This window comes from Musca vetustissima, unplaced genomic scaffold, assembly GCF_032173495.1.
Source record: "Musca vetustissima isolate MV318-11 ecotype Yass unplaced genomic scaffold, APGP_CSIRO_Mvet_v1 utg73611, whole genome shotgun sequence".
Classification (NCBI taxonomy): domain Eukaryota; kingdom Metazoa; phylum Arthropoda; class Insecta; order Diptera; family Muscidae; genus Musca; species Musca vetustissima.
Window position 1 is genome coordinate 30,301 of NW_026887423.1, and position 24,092 is coordinate 54,392.

Consider the following 24,092-nt stretch of genomic DNA (forward strand, 5'->3'; position numbering starts at 1 on the left):
TGGAATTGCAATCGCCAGTCAATAATCGTTTGTAAATGTCAAGGAATGTTGGTGTTGTTGTTTTTGGGGAAAATACAAGTGTTCATTTAGTGTTCGACACGAAACATGTAACACATGGATGGTTTTACGTCAATAACGAACAGATTCCTGTCGCCGTGAGGAATACATGAGGCACATACATGGTACCAGAGAGAGTCATCAATGAAAAATTAACTGTATCCTCTTGAGATGGTTAATTAATTTTCACTTTTTTCCACTCAACCAGCGTGTCAATAAGTAATGCTAATGATTTTGATGTTCCATCGTTCCGAGGTTCTTCTGAGGGGAGATGAGGAGCAATGACAGCTAATTTAAGAATATTTTTAAGTGGGAAATGTTATTTTTTGATTTTGTAATTTTTCATCTAGCTACTGAAAAGGATATACATATTATCCATTATCACTTTGTTGTTGCCTTTATTTTATAAATGTAATTATTCTCCCGTAAGTACCTATTAGAAATTATCATCCTGTCCTGCTTAAAATACACATGTCCTTATTATCATTGTCTTTCATTGCCTCTCAGCTATTAGCGATTTCGTTCGTTTTTTGAAACATTTGTTAATAATTGTTTTTGTCACACTTGCTGGCAAAGAACAATAACAAACATCGTCGTCCATGGCTCATGGCCCACAGTAGTCATATTCGCTCACTCGCCCATAGTCCAAAAAGGATATTAATAAAATTGTTCTAAGTACCAACCATAACAGATTTATATGTTTAAATACATTCATTACAAAATTGTAATGTGCACTCATATGTCCGTCTGTCTGTCCGCCTTCTGTCGCTTCTTGTTAAACGAATGAAACGAAAAACAGTTACCAGAATTCCGAACAAATGAATATTGGATGGTAGTTGCAAAAAGTGCAACATAAAATAATAGTAATTGCCAATCATTAGAGTACATTAGCAAAATTGAATTGTATGAATGAAGGAGAGGAATAGTGCATGGATGGATGGTTGGATTGAGGCAGATTGGCGAAGGGGATGGGGAGGATATAAGTTATGGATTTGTGGCATTCTTACTATCCACTAAAGTAACCAAGTACATTCGTACTTACTGCTACTACCTACTTTATGATACTTAATAGGGGTGCTGTTTTTTGCCGAGGTTGTTTTGATTGTCTTCGGCGTATGTGTTGTTTACAGCAGTGTAGAATAAAATAGTAACTAGCAATACTTCGTTTAAGGGTAGCTTGTATTTCATTTGTTATTGAAATAATAATTGTGATGTTTACATTTTGTAATCAACATATATTTATAACTCTTTGTAAGGTGGTTGTAGTAGGTCCTCACAAACTGCAATTTAGAGGTAAAAGTACATTTTTGATTGCCTCTGGTAGAGAAATATGAATGAAAAACTGGATGCATCATTATATGGGTGGTTTGACAAAATGTGGACCGATATAGCTCATTTGCGAACCGCACCTTTTAGTTTTGTATCTGGATACCCTCCGAAAGTGATATGATTACAACAGATCAACAGCCAGACGGATCAGTTGTAGGAACAATTTTGGTAGGAAGATTTGAGTTTCTCAATGAATACATGGATTGACTCCCACAAAATGTTGAAAAAAGGATGCTGTTTTTAAAAATCATTTATAACATAAATTCAACTACATAATGCAGAATACATAATGATGTTAATCTTGATTAATCAGAAAGGTGCTTTTAAATATAAAAAGTTATGACAGTAGCAAGCTTTTGACACTTTAATTAAAAAATTTGCAAAACGTGGGGTTAATCGAAGTGTGCACTGAACGCCTCATTGTTACTAAATGAGAATACACAAAGCAGACATATATATTGTAAAACTTGTTCAAAGCCCATAACAAAATCGAAATTTGTGTGGTACTGTTATATGGGTAGACACCCAACAAATTTGACCAATATTAATAGTTTTTGGCTGAAATATTTGGTACACAATTAGAACCCAACCTACCAAATTACAGCCAATTCGAAATCTATATATAAATATCGAAATTTTGGCGGCTACAGCCTATAGAGAAACATTTGTCCAAACTCCCCAAATTTGAGGCATTTTTATATAGGGCCTACCTGAAAACTAGACTAATATTAATCATTTCAGGTAAAAACCTAAATTACAGTTTATGCCGTTGAAAAACTCGCTCAAAATGGCCAAAATACCGAAAGTTGAAGCTACCATTATATGCCTGACATACTTGCAGACAAAAAACAAGTCTATGTAATATTTCAGCTCCATAGCGTGATTACAACATTCGAACGGACATGGGTATATCGTCTTCGAATTTTACGCTTATCAAGACTATATTCTGTATAAGTTTGGAAATGAGTATTTCGATGAATTACAAAATTAATATCCCCTGCATACTTTTACTCTAAGTACGGCTACAACAACACTAAGGAACCAAAAAATGGTAATAATCCATTAAAACAAGACTCATTTAAAAGGTAGGAAGTTTTTTTGCTTTAATTACAGCCATTTTTGTATGAAAGCCACATAAAACCTTGACCTATTTTGAAATTACAGATACTTCGGTGTGAAAATTCGGCTAAAATTTTTCAAGCACCGAAAATGGAAAGGGATCGATATTGATCATATTTTGTTGTAAGATTTGACATTTACGATCAAATATAAATCGTCTAATTGTTTGGTTCTTGCTTCAGCAATGGGCCTTTGGGCGGAATTTAAAAAGTCAATTTATAAAACAATTTGTATATTACAATAGACCAAAATAGTTGTCCTCATTCGAAAAATCAGATATAAGCTAAATTTTACTACATTCGAAATATATACAATAAATATGGAAAAATACAAGGTGCCTCCTATTCACGGTCATTTTATTTAATCCCATTTTAATTTTTCAATGGCCGTATTCCAACAAGCCATCGTTACAAATTAAATCGAATTTCAGTTTCGATATATGTTCATTTTTCTAAGGCTTTCTTATTCCCGGCCATTTTAATCAACTACCTTTCACAAAAGGTCTTCCAGCACACCGTCATTGCAAAGGAACAAAAGTCCTAAGTTCAGATTCGAGATACGTACACTTTTCTAGCATATTTTCATTTGAATTAACCCCCACTTCTACACAATTCAAAGACCATTTCAGCGTAGGCATCCTTGGAATGGTCTTGAAAACCTCGTAACTGCCCTAAACGGCTTGACGGCCGCCCCCCAGCAGGGCATAATTGAAAAGGTCTTGAAGCCTTTCAATACACAAATTAGATATATGAACATTTTAGCACACTCGAGATATATGACTTTTTTACTACCTCATTATAATATTTCGTTATTATAAAATTCTCTTTATAATATGTTGGTGATTTTTTATTTAATTTTCGATAAAATCTTAAGGCGATTCGATAAAAAAGAACATCTCTCATCATAACTTTTGATCTTGGTCATTTCAAACGTTTTATATTGGTAATTTAGCTTCTTTGGAATTGGCCGATATATGCGAGAAATTCTTTAGTCCGTTCACTCTGTGGCCCTTCAACAACTGCCACTTTGCCTCTCCTTCAATTGAACTAAGTTCTGAACTATATTCTTAGTCCACGTTTCTTTTTTAATCTAAACGTTAGATACACTCTATAACAGGTCCCAAGGGGAATTAAATATAAATAAATCAGAGTTTATGTCTATTCAACGAAAATCATAACCAGTGAGTGGAGCAGTATAGTCGGACGGGCCGACTATATACATAACTTCTACGAAAATATAACTTTCTGTGGTTCTATATTCTGAGCTTGGGCATATTTCGCGTTATTTGCAACCTCACATAGTTTCCGAATATTACTAATACAGCACTTCTAATTATTTGTCTAGATTCTCTGCACCGAAGGTTGTGTTCTGATGTTCGGCGTATAAATGTGGCCCATAGATGGACTCGAAAATAACACAAAAAATTAAGTTTTCGGTCCACTTCAACCCAAAATTATTATCTGGTCATCACCGAGAATAATAGGCGTTGTCCTTGACCATAACTGGATCTGCATGGGAAATTTCAAAACGATCAGCGATATATTTCCGCCCTCTAGTGTGGATGGGTTACTATATAATATATGAATACATAAGCACCTGTAAATATTTAAGTTTCACTCCCACATCTGAGCACATACGACAATATAATTGGTATCAATTTAAAGGTCAACAACTCCTCTTGTATATATTATTAACTTATTGGGTCTATGTCCTTCAGGGGTAAATATATACGCCATAGAATACAAATTTTGTAATTTTTCACACAAAAGTCAGGGTCCACTTCACCCGCTAAATATTGACCAATCTTTTTTCAAAACAGGCAAGCTTATTCGTTGACCCGATCCCCTTCTCCATGCAAAAATTCGCGGTGTTTGGGACATAATTGCGGCCTTTGGAGCGTCATTTGTGGTCAAGAGGGCTTATCAATCTTTAAAGGCGTTTTTCTCCAAGCAGCGAATGGCGGGCAGGATAACTCAAAAACTAATAAACAAATCGATTCCAAAATTCAAGACGTTTTTCTGTGAGTGTATAGCTATCGTATGAACTAGGATTAATCCAATCGGTGAACATCTTCCTTATTTTTAAAAAATAAAAGGTTCTTCTTTCTATTTTTAGCGTTCCTTGTAAGTAAATAAATTCGATTCTAAATAAGGCACCTGCACTTAATTATACCCTACACAACTATGTTGTCAGGGTATTATAGCTTTGTACAGCCTCAAAAGTTTGTAACGCCGCGAAATATTGGTCCTAGACTCACCTTTAAGTATACCGATCGTCATATCTCGACTAGCTGAGTCGATCTCGACATGTGTGTCCGTCCGTCCGTCTGTCCGTCTGTCCATTATATTTTGTAAACACGATACAGGCCACAGTTATGGACCAATCTTCACGAAATTTTGCATGTAGGATGGATTCTGGCCAATGAAGACCCCTATTCTGTTCTGGCCAATGAAGACCCCTATTCTGTTCTGGCCAATGAAGACCCCTATTGTTTTTGATAAAGATCGGTTAACATTTAGGGGATGAAATGGACCAAAGACTATATTTTTGTCCAATTTTCTGGTCGCTCCAGAGGCCGCAATTATGGCCCGAACTTTTCACATGGAGAAGGGGATCGGGCCAAAGAATAAGCATGCCTGTTTTGATAAACATCAATATTTAGCGGGTCAAATGGACCCTAACTTTTGTGTGAAAAATTACAAAATTTGTATTCTATACCGTATATATTTACCCCTGAAAGACATAAATTTTAAGTGGAGACCATATGGTGGAGGGTATAAATGGTTCGGACTAACCCACAATATTTCAGAATCGTTGTTTCCCTATTAAAACTCTGTAACTTTTAAACTTATAAAACTATTCTTTATATTATTATACCCTTACAATACATTTGCGACTACTGCTATTTTGTTTAACACACATGTATCCTTACACACATAAAGACATCCATAAATACTTGTAAACATTAATGTGACACATATTTAGTTATACTTTTCCGCCCCTCTAACCTACATGGCTGCAAGGATACCACATGTTTGTTCAACTAACTATTCAAGTTCATCGGTTGGTTCGCTGCCTAGCCATAAAACATTTTTGAACAGCAGAACACAAATTTCGGCTGATAATTTTTCACCACCTTTTTTTGCAAATACTTTTTCATTTGATTTGCACTAATGGATCATTATCATCATCCTCGTCCTCAGCATCGTCATCATCCTCATCATAATAATATTGCCAACATGAGCCAGCCTAAAATATACAATATATATATATTCACACAAAGAAGAAGAAAAAACGCTATAAAATTGTAAGCGTTTCATATCATACATTTGGGGCGAATGAGATATGAAGCGATATGACAGAAGTTAGGTCTCGTTCCTCGCCAAAGATTTATGAGACATTTTGTGCAAAAATGTCATTCGTTCATTGTCTTCGCTCTTTCGTTATGTTTCTAAATATGGGTTATTTAAAGTATTTAGTGTAAAAATCACTTTCCTCCCCACATTTCATCTTAGTGTCGTCTGGGCAAAGGGACAAGCGCGGGGCAACACCCCTTTTTGCCATCGGTTTGTGCAAAATTTAAAACATATGAATGAATGTTGAAAATCCAATGCCAATGAATGTTAAAAGGTTTTGTGTAACCATTTATCTTGTTTTCGATTTAAATTTCATTGTTACGGTGTTTTGTTCCCCTTCTCTTTTTTTCTTTATTTGGGGAGGGGGACTTTTTTCTATTTGTCAAATGGAAAATTTTGCACTTGTCCCGGGTTTAGAGTACCTTAACGTATCCTCCTCGGATTGTTTTTTTTCCTAAAATGTTGTTGTAAGTAATCTTTTCAGTGGCATATATGGCACGCTCTTTTGTCATATTTGCAGAATATCCACTTGTATGGTGATATGTGTGTATGGATGTGTTCATATGCGGCCTCCGTTGAGCTACTTTTGATTTAGCCCGTTTAGCAGTGATAGCGGTGGTGATAGTGGTGCTGCTGCTCCTGATACTGATGACGGTTACCAGTGCTGCTGGGGTTAGATGGGATTTATGTGATTTAAAGTTATGTTCTGTTGGGTTCGGCTTTCTTTTGTTTTCACTTTTTGCAAAATATTGCCATTTAAATTGATGAACTGTAGCAAATTGCTGTCATGTAACATTTAAAGTGAATTGAATGAAGGAAGACTGCATATCCCCTTTTTTTAAAGTCATTCGAGGTATGTTCACATTTTTCTTTTTTCATTTCGCAAATAGGACCTGTGACGATTGTGGAAACTTATAATAGATTTATTCAATTAGTTTGAAATATATGATGTCATACCACATTGTGGTAACATGTCTATTTGTTTTATTTTGTTTAATATTTTGAACATATGTAGCGATGTATTGATTTCACATATATGTGTGCACATGCAAATTTTCTTAAACGGTTTACAAAATTTATAACATTGGAAATTAACACCAATTACGAAGGAACATAGCTGTTGGCACTTGGAAAAGGATGATATTATGGCCTTATGGCTAATGGAAATATTCAATTAAGATTCCAAATTTCTTTATACCAAATTTGTTTCAGACAATTTGGAGTGCATTTACAAATGTTCATCCTTTAGTCTATTTGGTGAGTACGCTAACTATCGAAGGAGCCGTTTTCGTACAAACTTGGCATATCGTATTTTTTTCCAATTTTATATTAAGTTCGAATGTGGGTAATATCAGTCCATTACTTCTTGTACCTCGATCACATAATGTTAATATTTTGAAAATTTGTAAATAAAATGTCATTTGATCGGAGTGTTGTTACCAAACCGAAATCAGTTCCAAACATAGGACTCATACGTCGAAGACTTGTAAACTGTGGGCAGTGGTATATCGATGCCTCCGAACCATAGTATGCTAAGTCGACTTAGCATGTTTTAAAGTTCTTTACGTTTTTAGACACTACGGTCCTTAATTTAAATTCACTGAAATTTTGGTAATCATCGGCCAATCCAAACCAAAGTTATAAGCAAAAATGTGCTTAGCAAGGCACGTAAGATTTAAGAAACTTCCATACTTTGAGAGCTTCTGTTGAAAAACTCACTTTTCAGACTAAGCATACTATGGTTCGGAGGCGTCGATATGTTCCAACGTTTCGTTGTTTTCCCCACACTTTCTACATCTGCTCCTCCTCTCGCACCCAATCTTTTTGAAATGAAATATGCAGTCTGCTGATATCTTTATCTTTATTTAAGCGTTATGATTAACCTTGTGTTCATTTGGATCTACCCATACAATTTTCACGTTTCACATTTTCATGTATTTCAATGGACTGATTAATGAATACCAATCCGATGGCGGGCATGATAACACCTCACTGGAATATTGGCTCTGGTATTGACTAGGATTAGATAGAAAAATGGCGAACTTTAAGAAATTGGTGTTGTGAAAATCGTCTATTTTCGACCAAAAACCATGCTGTATATAGGTAAAATCTTCAACGATGGGATTTATTTTAGTTCAAACGAAAGCTATGTAGGTCCAGAATAACGTGTTAAAATTTGGAACAGATTAGATTAATAGTTTTTTTTAGTTATAGTGCCCGTCATCCCTAAAAACTTTGTTTAAATTTAATAATCCCTCATGCCGTCACTTGCTGCTGACACAATCAATCGGCTGTATATACAAGAGTATTTGGGATTTGCACTTGTAATTTTAATAAGACATTATTGAGAAGTTATAGGTTTATATTAAATTAAGGGCTTACTTCTAGTTGTTATGGTAAAAAATTTAATTTTTGGCAATTTTTTTCTTTTTCATAAAATGTAATTTAATTTTAAAAAAGTAACGATTTAATAATTGAACAACTAAAAAATATTTCAAAATACTGGACTTGCAATAGGTTTTGAAAAACTGATTTTTTTAAAACTTGTTTTGCGGTGGACACCTTTTTTTTATAAAAACAACAAACTGGGATTCAGCCTGACTATTTTGCAAAAACAAAATACAAATGGTATCCCAAATAAACCGCCAACACTACTGAAGTTGTAGACGCAGGCACGGTTAAACTGTTTGGTTTGTTGCTGTACACTAGCAACACCAACAAAGTCGTTGTGTGCATTTGTCGCGATGTGACAACACACAACAGTGGGAAAGGTGTGGTATTGTTTGTAAATGCCTTGTTAACCTCGAAGTGAGGCTCCAGCGAAATTCTCATGCAGTTTATGTCGTTGGTCAGCTAAGTACTTCGCTTTGTTACAAGAGACATTTGGGTATGAAAGGTTTTTTGTATAGAAGCAATAGCTTCTGGGGAGAATATCCCAACAAAAAACTAAGGGAACTGATGATGATCAGTGGCGTGATCCGAAACTATAGTCTTCCCTGCCTTACCCCTCGGCAAACAATGCCATACATTCCCCACTAATAAATAGTTGTTTTTTTTTTAATATAAAAACAACAAACTGGGATTCAGCCTGACTATTTTGCAAAAACAAAAGTGACCAAAATATTTATAAAATTATAATCAGATTCGTTTGCAACTTCTCGCTTATGCGTTTTTGTGGTCGCTGATTACGTATCTGAAGTCAGGTTTTCAAAATTCGAAATGGTTTTCAAAATTCATAAAAAGTAATTTAATTTAAAAAAAGTAAAGATTTAATAATTGAACAACCATAAAATATTTCAATATACTGGACTTGCAATAGGTTTTGAAAAACTGAATTTTTTAAAACTTGTTTTGCGGTGGACACCTTTTTTCGAGTGATGTCGTTTATAAAATTATAATCAGATTCTTTTGAAACTTCTCGCTCATGCATTTTTGTGGTCGCTGATTACGTATCAAAAGTCAGTTTTTCAAAATTCAAAATGGCGGATCGAATATGGAATATGGCCACCTGGGGGTTTTTTGGGTCGCTGATTTTGAATCTGAAGAGCGTTTTTGTCCTCCATATTGGATCCGCCATTTTCAATTTTTAAAAACTGACATATTTGTAATCAGCGACCCCAAAAACCTCAGAGTATCATGTTTCAGGCAATTTACAAATTTTTGTAAAATTTTGTCGGCCATATTCGATCCGCCATTTTGAATTTTGGAAATCTGACTTCAGATTTGTAACTCCTTAAATTATTTTTATACTGAAGGTTGTGGAGGTCTCTCTAACCGTTAATACACTCCGCCTTTGGATCGTATTGTGATCTGCCAGTAAAGTGACTTTCGACAATATCAATAAAGTCATACCATGGCACGGTTTTTCAAAACAAAATCTTAACAATAGTTCCCCGATAGCATTTGTGCTAGTGTTTCGCTAACCCATGAGTCTCTATCCACTATCATAGTTTCACATGATATGAGTACTCTTCTGATTTAAAACTTCTAATTGAAGATCTGATTGTACTATGTATTTTTTTCTTGTGAGGTTTGATGTATACGTTATAAATCCATTCGTTCATTGATTTAAGTCTTAAAGCTGGAACGGCAGCTTCATACTTTATTTGGATACAACATAGTCTCCGAAGTTGGTGTTGTCCTGATTGGGTTCCGCACACCTAGGCAGCATGTCCTCTGTATTTTTTTATATATATTTAGTGTATCACTATAAGATTGAAACTCCATTTGGAGCTTATGACTCTTTTGCATGAGGGCCAACATTTTTGAGACTTATCGACCTGTTTCCATGGGTGGTAATTCCATTTAAATTTCCTGTCCAGAATGAGTACCTGATATTTAATTTTGTGTGATATAGCTTAAATTTTAATTTGGAAAATGACCCTTTCATACCGTCCTATTTTTTCTTTCTTTCTGGTATAATGACATATCTCCATTTTCCGGATTCACGTTAAGCCCTCGGGTTCTGTCCTCCTAGAGTTACTACAACATCGCCTGCATAACAGATTGTTCCAAATCCTGCTTCCTTAAAAGACTAATATTGACCCAGATGAGTTGTGACAGACTGCCCCTCTGAGGTGTCCCCTGTCCTACTCTATCACTGATATGACGTTTATCAATATCAATATATTCCTTAGCATAAGACTGACACATTGTTTGGTCAACTCGAAAGGATAAGCGTTGCAGTATCCACATTACTAATGGCTCTCTCGATATCTATATTTCGATGGATTATAATATAATAAAGTGTACAGTACAGTGCTTAGTTTTTGGTATGGATCGTTTTGAAATTTTAGATGAAGAAGCCTTTCAAAAAAAAAAAAAAAAAAATAAATAAATAAATAAATAAAAATGCCACACCAAATTGTTAAAAATGTCTTCTTAAATAGCAATATACGTTTCCATATTTCCTCTGGAATTTATCGATTAATCACCGTTTCGAAAAAGAACCGTTTCACTAACATTCACAAATTTCTGATTTTTTAGTTTGCCCTCTCTCTCTCCTCCCCATTCCATAAGAAAATTTGCATTTCAATGGTTCTGGACATTTTTGTATTTATTCGTGTGCGGATTTTTCTTTCCGGTTTCGCCTTTGTCTGACACAACACAACACAAAAACTTAAAACTTACAAATTGTTGGCAATTTATTTCGTGAAAAAGCCAAGAAAATGTTCTTTCTTTTGCTTCCATCTCCTTTTGTTCTATTCATTTCATTTAAATTAGACGCGAAAAAGGAAAGTATTTCTCAAATTACTATTGGTTTTCAGCTATTTTGTTTTCAAGTTTTTTTTTTACCACCTTTTTGTTACGGCGTGGGTGGGACTTTTTGTTTTATTTCAGTGGAAGGGGAGTAGGAGGAATGGAGTTCTGGGCGTTTGCTAGCGGAGGTAATGTCTGAGCTTGAAAGAAAGTCGACAAGAAAATATCATTTTCCACGTAATTACTTTACTGCGATTAGTAATATTAAACATTTTTAGCAATTTTCTTTTATGGATGATTTCTTATTTTTGTTGCTTCACTAAAACTGAAATTTGTTTTTCGTTTTTTTTTCGTATATTTTTAGAAAATGGTGAATATGGCGCTACATATTATTGTGGAGGTAAGTGAAGTTGACGGAAATTTTTGATGGACTGCATGCATTTTTTAAAGAATATTTTCTTAAGGCCTAAATGAGGCGTGGATTGTTTAAAGAATATTTTTTCAAGGCCTATAAGAGGCGTAGATTTTTTTAAAGAATATTTTTTCAAGATAGGAGGCGTGGATTGTTTAAAGAATATTTCTTTAGCTCCTGTTGGAGGCGTGGATTGTTTAAAGAATATTTCTTTAGCTCCTGTTGGAGGCGTGGATTGTTTAAAGAATACTTTTTGCAAGGACGACTATATGAGGCGTGGATTTTTTAAAGAATATTTTTCAACGACGACTATATGAGGTGTGGATTTTTTAAAGAATATTTTTCAACGACGACTATATGAGGTGTGGATTTTTTAACGAATATTTTTTCAAGGCCTATATGAGGCGTAGATTGTTTAAAGAATATTTTTTGAAGGCCTATATGAGGCGTGGATTGTTTAAAGAATATTTTTGAAGGCCTATATGAGGCGTGGATTGTTTAAAGAATATTTTTTCAAGGTCTATATGAAGCGTGGATTTTTTAAAGAATATTTTTTCAAGGCCTATATGAGGCGTGGATTGTTTAAAGAATATTTTTTCAAGGCCTATATGAGGCGTGGATTCTTTAAAGAATATTTTTTCAAGGCCTATATGAGGCGTGGATTGTTTAAAGAATATTTTTTGAAGGCCTATATGAGGCGTGGATTGTTTAAAGAATATTTTTTCAAGGCCTATATGAAGCGTGGATTTTTAAAGAATATTTGTTCAAGGCCTATATGAGGCGTGGATTGTTTAAAGAATATTTTTTTCAAGGCCTATATGAGACGTGGATTGTTTAAAGAATATTTTTTCAAGGCCTATATGAGGCGTGGATTGTTTAAAAAATATTTTTTCAAGGCCTATATGAGGCGTGGAATTTTTAAAGAATATATTTTCAAGGCCTATATGAGGCGTGGATTGTTTAAAGAATATTTTTTCAAGGCCTATATGAGGCGTGGATTGTTTAAAGAATATTTTTTCAAGGCCTACATGAGGCGTGGATTGTTTAAAGAATATTTTTTCAAGGCCTACATGAGGCGTGGATTGTTTAAAGAATATTTTTTCAAGGCCTATATGAGGCGTGGATTGTTTAAAGAATATTTTTTCAAGGCCTATATGAGCCGTGGATTGTTTAAAGAATATTTTTTCAAGGCCTATATGAGCCGTGGATTGTTTAAAGAATATTTTTTCAAGGCCTATATGAGGCGTGGATTTTTAAAGAATATTTTTTCAAGGCCTATATGAGGCGTGGATTGTTTAAAGAATATTTTTTCAAGGCCCACATGAGGCGTGGATTTTTTAAAGAATATTTTTTCAAGGCTTATATGAGGCGTAGATTGTTTAAAGAATATTTTTTTGAAGGCCTATATGAGGCGTGGATTGTTTAAAGAATATTTTTTCAAGGCCTATATGAGACGTGGATTCTTGAGAGCCTATATGAGACGTGGATTCTTGAGAGAATATTTTTTCAAGGCCTATATAAGGCGAGGATTGTTTAAAGAATATTTTTTTAAGGCCTATATGAGGCGTGGATTCTTTAAAGAATATTTTTTCAAGGCCTATATGAGACGTGGATTCTTGAAAGAATATTTTTTCAAGGCCTATATGAGGCGTGGATTGTTTAAAGAATATTTTTTCAAGGCCTATATGAGGCGTGGATTGTTTAAAGAATATTTTTTCAAGGATGACTATATGAGGCGTGGATTGTTTAAAGAATATTTTTTCAAGGATGACTATATGAGGCGTGGATTGTTTAAAGAATATTTTTTCAAGGATGACTATATGAGGCGTGGATTGTTTAAAGAATATTTTTTCAAGGCCTATATGAGGCGTGGATTGTTTAAAGAATATTTTTTCAAGGCCTATATGAGGCGTGGATTGTTTAAAGAATATTTTTTCAAGGACTATATGAGGCGTGGATTTCTTAAAGAATATTTTTCAAGGACTATATGAGGCGTGGATTGTTTAAAGAATATTTTTTCAAGGCCTATATGAGGCGTGGATTGTTTAAAGAATATTTTTTCAAGGCCTATATGAGGCGTGGATTGTTTAAAGAATATTTTTTCAAGGCCTATATGAGGCGTGGATTGTTTAAATAATATTTTTTCAAGGCCTATATGAGGCGTGGATTGTTAAAGAATATTTTTTTCAAGACCTATATGAGGCGTAAATTGTTTAAAAAATATTTTTTCAAAGCCTATATGAGGCTTGGATTTTAATTTGAAATAGTGTACCCTGTAGTCGTATTAGCCTTACGAGGAATATATTTTAAACGCTAACTTTCCACCCAAAAGTTCGTTATAATTTTTTTCTCTTTTTAATCTTTTCATTTTTCGCTACGTTTTTCATGTGAATTTTCTCATTTTTTTCTTTGCATCTCACTTTTCTTCTTATACAAATTCCAGAAAAAAGTACAAATTTTACAATTACAAGGATTGATTACTTCTGAAAATACTTTTGAAGTGTAACAAGTCCTCGTCATTGTCGGTGGCGAGTTGAGGGAGACGAAATAAATGAATGTAGTGAAGAAAAAAACGTCGACAAGAAAAACGGTTACTAATTTTACTTTAGGTGGGCAATTTTTCACTTTTGCCAGGGTAAAAATGCCTTTCACAGCTTCCCCAAAAGCCTGAGAAATAATAATGAAAATAATATTTTAACACTTGAATAAATATTTTTTTATAAAAAAGAGACAGAAACGAACAAAACCTATTGGAAATATTTTTCAAAAATCACCACCATTTAATTTCGAAGACGGCTGCTGTATAGAGACAATACACAAAACCCCGCACCACCCCTTGGTTACCGAAAGCCAAAACCCAAAAATCTTTATTAATTATTCAAATGTGTAAAAAAGTGACAAAAAGGACTTTCGCCTCATTTCACATTTCTATGGTGGGATGGTTGGTTGTTGCTTCATTTAATTTTTGGGAATAGGCCACGGATATTGTCACTTCAAAATACCGTTTGTATCAGCGTATCTACGGAAGTGTTACTCACTATTTGTTTTTTGTCACTTTTTGAAATATTTCTGAGAATTTGAATGTATGCCCAAAGCGGCAGAGTGTCATCATTGTGGAGTGTGTCAAAAATTAATATTAATTTGTTATGTCAATGTTCACTGATGAGCGACGACGACCGGTGGCAGAAACATTAGTTTTGTGGTGGTAGGAGTAATGCCGTTAATTTTTTTTGGGGAAATTGATGAGATATTTAATTTTTGTTGGCATTTGAATCCTTTTTTAAACAGTTTGTTGGTTTTTTTTTCTCAAAAGGAAAATACCCAATGCTAAAAAATTAACCCGTTTGGAATAGAGGGAGACTCTTTATAGGCCATCAGTTGAGACTTAATGACAACCACCCGCAATTCTCACCTTAAACTACCATCCTTAATGGTTAGGACTATCCAAGGAGTGGATTTTTTAATGAATATTTTTTCAATGTTTATCCAAGGCGGATTTATATATATTTTTTTTAGAGAACTTTTCAAGGCGTGGATTTTAAAGAATATTTTTTCAAGGTTTATCCAAGGCGGTATTTTTATATATCTTTTTAAAGAACTTTTCAAGGCGTGGATTTTAAAAAATATTTTTTCAACAACCTTTCAAGGCGTGTATTTTAAGGATTGTTGTTTTTTTAAGAACTGTAAAATAATTATTATTTTTAATGAACTTTTTTTTTTGTCAAGAACTTTTCAAGGCGTGGGTTTAATTTTTTTTAACGAATATTTTGCCAAGGACTAACTAGGGCGTGAATAGACCAAAGATATTTTTTACGAGCTCGTAGAAACTGCATATGACAGCTGCCCTGGCAATGACATTAAAATCCTTCTAGGAGATGAAGAAACTTCCGACAACGCCATGAAGTTGATTGACTTCGCGGCATTTTGAAAAACTTCTGTTATCAAATAGTAGCGGCGAAGAGGATACCCCAGAACCAATAATAGATGAGTGTATAGAGTGTACACCACCTAGCCATGATGAGGTCAGAATATCAATCAATCGACTGAAGAATAAAAAAGCTGCAGGTGCCGATGGGTTACATGCCGAACTATTCAGACTGGTGGTCAGATGCTGGTAAGGTGTAAGCACCAGCTGATTATTACAATTTGTTAGAGAAATGTATGCCCAATGATTGGAACCTCAGCATCCTGTGTCCCGTGCACAAAAAAGGAGACAAGACGATATGTGCCACCTATAGAGGAATAAGTCTTCTTCCCATCGCAGATAAAGTGCTATCCGGCGTGTGAACGACTGAAGCCATATGGTCAATGACATTATTGTACCATACCAATGCGGCTTCTTTCACTCTGCGCCAAATCCTGGAAAAAACCCACAAAAAACACATCGACACATTACACATATTCGTCGATTATAAAGCTACATTCGACAGCCCTATCCGTTCAGAGGTGTACAAAGCCATGTCTGCGTTTGGCATTCCTGCAAAATTAATAAGGCTATGCAGGATAACTTTAACTGGCACAAGATCAGCAGTTAAAGTCGGAATGACCTCTCGGAGCCCTTCAATACCGAACGAGAATTCAGACAAGGTGAAAGTTTGTCGTGTGATCTTTTTAACATCCTGCTGGAAAAGGTCATACGAGAGGCAAAGGTGAACAGAAATGGCGCTCTGTACACCAAACAACACATGTTATGTCGATGACATCGACATAATGGGTCGAACATTGCGAGTGGTAACAGCCACCTTTGAACAAATTGAGAAGGAGTCTGCCAAAGTGGGTCTGCCAGTAAACGGCGAGAAGACCAAGCTGATGGTATCAACGCGCAAAACGTCCAGTAGTCTCGGGTCAACTGTGGAACTTGAGAACTACAGCTTCGATACCTTGAGAACTACAGACGGATATACCTTGGTACCGCCATAAATAAAACTAATGACATCAGTTTTGAAATTCGAAGAGGGATAGTGTTGGCCAACAGATGCTACTATGGTCTGAGTAAGCAACTCAAAAGCAAGGCCACCTCCCGCCAGACCAAACTCACACTCTACAAGACGCTGATACTACCCGTGCTATTATATGGATCTGAAGCATGGGTACTTAGGCAGGCAGGTGAAGCAGCTCTTCGAGAGTTTGAGAGAAAATTTCTCCGCAAGATCTATGGGCCGATCTGCGTTGACGGTGAATGTCGCCGTCGAATGAACTATGAGTTGTACCAGATATTCTCGGACATCGGCATTGTTAGACGTATTGAGCTGCAGCGACTACGTTGGCTAAGTCACGTTGTGAGAATGGATGAAGATGCCCCAGCCCAAAAAGCGAACAAGCTGATGGTTCACGCAACAGGGGAAGGCCACGAATAAGATGGAAAGATCAAGAGGAAGACAGCATTGCCGATTGGAAAAACTACGCAAAAGACCGACGTGCCTGGAAATCTTGTTTAAGCTCGGCTTATGGAACGCAAGCTCTGTCACAAGCCAGCTAAGTAAATAAGTAGTCTAGGGCATGGATTTTTGAAATATATTTTTTCAGACTATCCAAGGCTTGGATTTTTGAAATATATTTAAAATATATTAAAAATCCATTGCTTATGGAGAGACTGGACAAAATATTTTGTAAATCTCAGATCGAAAAGTAAATCCCAAATATCGATTTACCATCCTTCAATTCGCACATTATTATTTGTAGATACAACGTAGTTATGAATGGATAATGAATACCTTCTCAATAAATATCCCTTAAGTTATCGGTGTTATTGTTGTTGTTGCTGCTGCTGTTATTACAATAAACATCAATAATATTAGGAAAAACCACCACATTGGCAACAATAACCAACTGGCAAAACACTTGAAATCCATTTATAATTTTGATTTGTTTTATTTTCGAAACACACGACCGTTCGCATGGCACTATGGGGAGCGAGCAGAAGGGAAAAAAGGGTAAAAAAAGTAAACGTATCATGAAAATTCATAATGCGTAAAGGTTTATACTACGCATCACACCGCTTCCTCGCCTTTTCAGAACATCCTGCTATAGATGAGGATGCTGCCACCATGGCTGGAATGGAGGTCACGTGCCAGTTTAACTATGTTTTTGCATTACTTTGCAAATGTTTTTGCCACTTGAGTTTTATTACTCATTGTGGATGTCGGTGCACAGTGGGTTCACATAAAGGAGACATAAAAAATATAATCAAAACTAAAATGGACAAAGCTTTGACCTAGGCCAAATATAATAGTCCCACAGCATTTTAACTATTTTGATGGCACATATTCCATCCGGGTTCGTAGCTGGCAAGAACTTTTGTCTCAGAAAATGTTTTACATAGGTCCATGTTTTTAAATCGCCCACATAAAATTTGGTATATTGAAAGTCATCCCCGAATTTATACTCTCCATCATAAGTTGCATAGAGTTGTACCAGTAGATTTTATAAATTTTCTCTTGTCGGTACCACTGTGCCAACCGCACTCAACTCCTTCTAGTTCCCATATCATTATCAGGCATTGATTGTTTTTATTATTGAGAATAGCAATAAAAAAAGAAGAAGTGAAAACACAAACAAATGCGGCAGCGGCAGAAATCAAAATATCTTCTTGACAAGGTGTACTTTCCGTAAACGAGATGTACATTGACACCAATCAAAAAACAAGAAATGGGGGTTAATTCTCTTTCTACCGGCTGCAGTTTCTCTACAAATGTCCTGTGTAAGTGTGTTTTTTCTGCAGTACTCCTTTTTTGTCCTGGGTAGTTTGTTTACATTTTTAGGGTTTTATTAATGATTTCATTAGACTGAATATGGGATATCCCCTCTTATAATCATGAGAGAATAGCGAAGAGCATCTCCTGGCCAGTATCATCATTACACACCAAAGTGAAGAGTATTATCACTTGCCACTGATGCAGCACACTGCACAAATGTCCTGGGAGTTGTTGTTCGCTCGTGTCAAATACTTTGTTGCTGCTTCGTCTTGGTCTCTGGAGACCATCGAAAACAAGGGAGTTTGTTGTACTTCCTTTCGAAATTTATGGTGTGAAAAAGGTGTCTGCACGAACGTGTGGCCGCGTGAGATGTTGGTTTTTGGTAGTGTGCGACTGTTTGTTTGACTATTTTCGTTCGTCCTCAATAATGTATTTTCATAATAAATATTATTTTTGTGCCGTTAATGATTTTTTCCAACAATTTCATTGTCTGTTTCACTTTCATTTTTATTAAATTATTGTTATTCCTCTGTTGTTGTTCTTTTGTATTTTGGTGTGAGAACGACAAAACACATTTCACCGGGCACACTTCAAAAATTAATTATTTTTCCATACCGTCCATCCACAAATTCAAATTCTGGGGGGAATTTCAAAAATTATTTTCATTTTTAGGGTTAAACGTTTTTTACGCTGAGATCATCCTTTTGGATTGTTTACACAGATTTAATACATCTAGAAATTATTTATGGAAGTTAATATTTAATTTAATTTTGAAATCTACATGTGTCCGTTCGTCTGTTCATTTTAATTTTTAAACATGATACAGACCAGAGTTATGGACGAGCCACGAAATTTTGCAGGTTCTGGTTCTAAAGACTACAATTGTGCATGTACCAGCCTCAGCATTGCACGAGAATCAATTCACACAAATCCTAACGGCCCATTTCATAGCATCGATAATGTCAATCCCAATATGCAAAGAAACCCAATTTGTTTAATTAGATCGCAGAATAATATTCTTTGCCCAGAGCTCGCAATATGTAGAACAGAGTTTTGAAATTTCTGACATACATTGTTTATACCGTTAGAATCTTTGATACTGAAAACGGCATAGGCTTCTCGGAGGGTGCTCGAACATTTTCAATTTCGATTCATGTTTTAATGTAGCCTGAAACAGAAATCAAATGGTGGCAATTTGACATTCTAGTGATTTCGAGGCTAATAGAATTCCTGATTGTTCTTTTCCAGCTTAAGGTCTATCAAGCCACCATTGGAGATACTGCTACCAGCGGTTATTGTGTTTTCTGGGATGATGATGGTGTAGTGTGGGTCGATCCAGACCCAGAACGGAACAGCCATTACAATTTATTATGTTAATCATGTGTGTAGTTTGTTGTTTTTTTTTTTCATTTATCTCCGAAAATGTTCAATGTAGGGACACAATTTTAAGTAGCCCCAATTTTGATAGCCCTGAAAACCCAATGACAGACCATTTTCTTTGGGTCCATGTTATGAAATAGCTTCGATATAAACCTACGAACCTTTCTGGTTTTCTAACGGAAGTGGTTGCAATTTAGCTTTCGGTTTCTCAGAGTATGAAAGACATCCTGGCAATATATTTTCAATACAGGCTCATGTTTTAACAAGAAGGTCTACTATCTGGTATTTTTCTAAAAACAAGAATAATTCCTGGTCCTTCGAAGGTATATTTCTTTACTATATGAAGGTCTCTTTGGTATTCATTTAGAATACGGTTTGGTTTGTTAAAAGTATGCCTTCTGGTTTTCTAGAAGTCGACCTTCTTCTGGTCTACAAGAATATCTTCTAACTCTTTTATAGAGAATACCTTCAGATCTTTAATGATAAAAATACTATCTGGCTCTTTTATGAAAAGAATAGTAGATTTTCAGTTCTTCTCTCTATGAAGAAGTATTTCTGGATCTTACTAATGAAAAGGGAGACTATGACCTCGCCCAGGAGGAATAGCTTAAGTTTTTCTATGATGCTTTAATTTTAAAAAGAAGCCCTTTGAGTGTTTCTAAGAAGAAAGAAACCTTCAGTTCTTCCATGAACATGAATACCTTCAGTTGTTGAATGAAGAAGAAGACCTTCTGGCTATTCTATGAGGAGAAGACCTTTTGGGTATTCTATAATGGAGAAGCCCTTCAGCTCGTTACCCAATAACAATGTTCTAGTCGCTCTATACGCCACAAAATTTGAATCTTATCGAGTAATTTGTTACTCCCGGAAAACATTATTCGGAAAGGATGAAGAAAAGAAGCTCTTGACCTTTAAGCCGTCAAGAGAGCCGCGAAATATTACCCCGGCTTAGAATATAGAGTATAGTGCAGTATTTTATAGTATGGTATTTTTTGTAAATGATGCACTTAACTCCTAAGGTATGTTCGATTAGGAAAACAATTGCATACCGTACCGTATCCAGTCTATAATGGTATGGGTGACGTTTTGCTGAAATCGATTCAGATTTAGATATAGCTTCCATATGTATGTCCGTCCGATTTCATATAAATTAGCACCATGCAACTAAGAATTTTTAAGCAGCTTGTCTTTTTCTTTGATGAACCTCAAATTTTTCTTTAAGGTTGCCATTGTTAGCGTATAATTTAACCTTTGTATAAAGTTCATTTTAATTAATTATAACCGAATTAAAATAAATAAAAACTGAAAATTGCGATCGATAAATAGTTCGATATATTCGTAGTTCGCTATAAGAGTAAAGAATTCGGGACCAGAAAAAGTGTCCACCATAGAGTTGCTATGTTCGTTATAAACGTACTTGACTGCGGTTTTACGTACCTATATAGATCACATATTTAGTTTTTCTGACTTTATTCTATCGACATGTTATTGTAAATACTTACTTACTTATTTAGCTGGCTTTTGACAGAACTTTCTTTCCAGAAGCTGAACTTAAAAAAGATTTCCAGGCGCGTCGGTCTTTTGCGCAGTTTTTCCAATTTGAAAGACCATATTCGGCAATGTTGGCTTCCACTTGATCTTTCCATCTTATTCTTGGCCTTCCCCTTCTGCGTGAACCATCAGCTGGTTCGCTATATGCCTTTTGGGCTGGGACATCTACATCCATTCTCACAACATGACCTAGCCAACGTAGTCGCTGCTGCTCGATGCATCTGACAATGCCGATGTCTGAGAATAGATGATACAACTCATGGTTCATTCGACGGCGATATTCACCGTCAACGGAGATCTTTCGGAGATTTTTTCGCTCAAACACTCCAAGAGCTGCCTCATCTGCTTGCGAAAGTACCCATGCTTCAGATCCATATAACAGCACGGGTAGTATCAGCGTCTTGTAGAGTGTGAGTTTGGTCTGGCAGGAGGTGGCCTTGCTTTTGCAGACCATAGTAGCATCTAATCAGCTGGTGCATGCTCCTTAACAGCATCTGACCACCAGTCTTGAATAGTTCGGCTTGTAACCCATCGGCACCTGCTGCTTTATTATTCTTCACCCGATTGATTGCTATTGGCTAGGTGGTATACACTATATACCGTCATCTATTATTGGTTCTGGGGTATTCTCTTCACCGCTACTATTTGATACCATCACAACATGGTAAATTTGAGATATATTGAAATTATGATTCCGTTGCACCAACTCGAAATATTATTCCAATTTTGGTATACTCCATCCATGTAATTGTAAATCCATGGTCCTGCATTTGCCCATACATATCTCACGCCTCTTTTTCGTGTGTTTAAGATCTTATCCAAATTTGCTAACCTGAGTGTGTCTTGTTTGGTTTTTCCGATTCGATTAACATTAGGAATTTTAAATGTTCAAATAACTCTTGAAACTGATGAGTATCAGCGGCGAGATCCGTAACTATTATTGAGGTTTTTATATATTTTATTTGGGTTTCTCTTCGACGAAAAGTCGAAATTACATATTACTGGGATCAAGGGACCTATGGAATTGGTCCTTATAATTAATATTAAATAAAGAGAAATATAGCCGATATTATTTAAAAACGGTGCCATCACATAACACGTTTCTAGATTTGTTGTAGTATATTTTCGTCAATTGTTGTCCTTTTGTCTTCATTGTGAAAATAAACATGTTTGGGTTTTTTGGATAGATTTCAAAGTACCTCTGTTTCAGAGGGCATTTGGATTTTTTCCCTAGAAGTATTATAATGACATATTTATAACATACTAATTCAAATCCTTTCTTGGGATTGGATATGAAGACTACTCTGGTTTCCTGTCCAACTTTCGTATAGTGTATACAAGCCTTAAGCATGTTCGGATTGAACATGAGGTTTTGCCAGAGATCTTGATTCAGGACACAAATCATCCCACTGATTTGTAGAGTGTTTATCTCAAGTTATATTATAAAGAATTCGTACTTTTATTCCTTCTGAAGCTCGGTTGTCATTCAATAGGAAATAGAAACGATTTTAGTCTTGTATGAGTTTTTCTTAGAATTATCCATAACTATTAAAAGAAATATCAATCAGTACGAAATGGTAAAAGTGCAGAAAATATATGTATGTAAATATTTTCAAATATTAATTTTACAAACTAGCGATTACCGCAAACAATAACCCGTCAAAACTCATCTTTGCCTTTGAGGCAAAATGGCAAACACTCGTTAGGAAGCTAGGCAAACGTCATCATATAATTTTCATTATGCCTCAGGACAGATGGCACACATGGGCGCACATGACATTTATCAATAATCGTAAAAACTAAAATCAAATCAAAATCGTGCATCCTCATATCCATTCATATATACAGTGTGATGGCTGCATATGATAAATGCACTAAAATGTATTTTCACAATGAAATCGCAAGATGGGTACATTAACCGCACACAGAGAATGGTGGGGAAATTATAACGAAAAGACATCAACCATCGGCCACAAAAATTAAAATCACGGCATTAATTAATATTCCTATGGCTATGAATTTATAGTTCATCAATTTTGTGATCCATGTGTATGTATGTTTAGCGGCAATGAAATCATCTTACTTAACCTTCTCCACAAAGGAAAAAATAAATGAAAGAAAAAGGATACATCTGCGTGCTAAAAGTGATCGTAAAAAAAGAGGAAACATTATAGAAGATTCACCCCCTCTCACAGCCTCTGCATGTCGCCTGCAACAATAAATATTTTTGAGTCATCAACACACTTATGAATCTGCCCCAGCAAAACTATTTCCATGCATATATGCGTGCGTATGTTTGTATGTATATGATAATATGACATTACTACTTATTGATATGTCATCGTAAAGATTATTATTTTATGACAGCCATCTCGTTGACTCGTGTGACAGATATTAAACTTCAACGAACTTGTCTATATAAAAAAATCAACTCAGTTGTCTATCTGTCTGAATGCTGAGTGAGAGACATGCATATTTATTTGCGTACCAAAAACCAAATGAAAGAATGCCTATTTTAATAGAGACGGCGGGTACCAGTCTGTAGAGGGCGACTGAATTAATGAATCTCAAATGAAGTACATATATAAATAATTGTTAATAAAGTTTTTATAATTCTCTGCAATTGACTTTATTGTGAGGATTTTTTACGGCAAATTTTAAGTACGTTTAATAAAACTTCAACTTTATATATGTGGTTATGAATTTTAATTAACAGGGGTTCAATATAGATCTTACGGTCTGTTTGAGTATAATATTCCCAGTATATTTTTGAAACACATTGTATTGTAAATGTAATGCTGCATTTGATGAAATAGTCAAATTTGGAATTTGGAATTTTGTTAAATAAGAACAGATGGATCGACATGCCATTTAACAGGGTTGAAATGGAGTTCTTATATTTCAGGATCGTTCGACACCATTAATTCACATTTTCACTCCTTTATTGGAGTTTCAGTCGAATTCCTAAAAAGTAAGATCGGTCGGATTCTTATA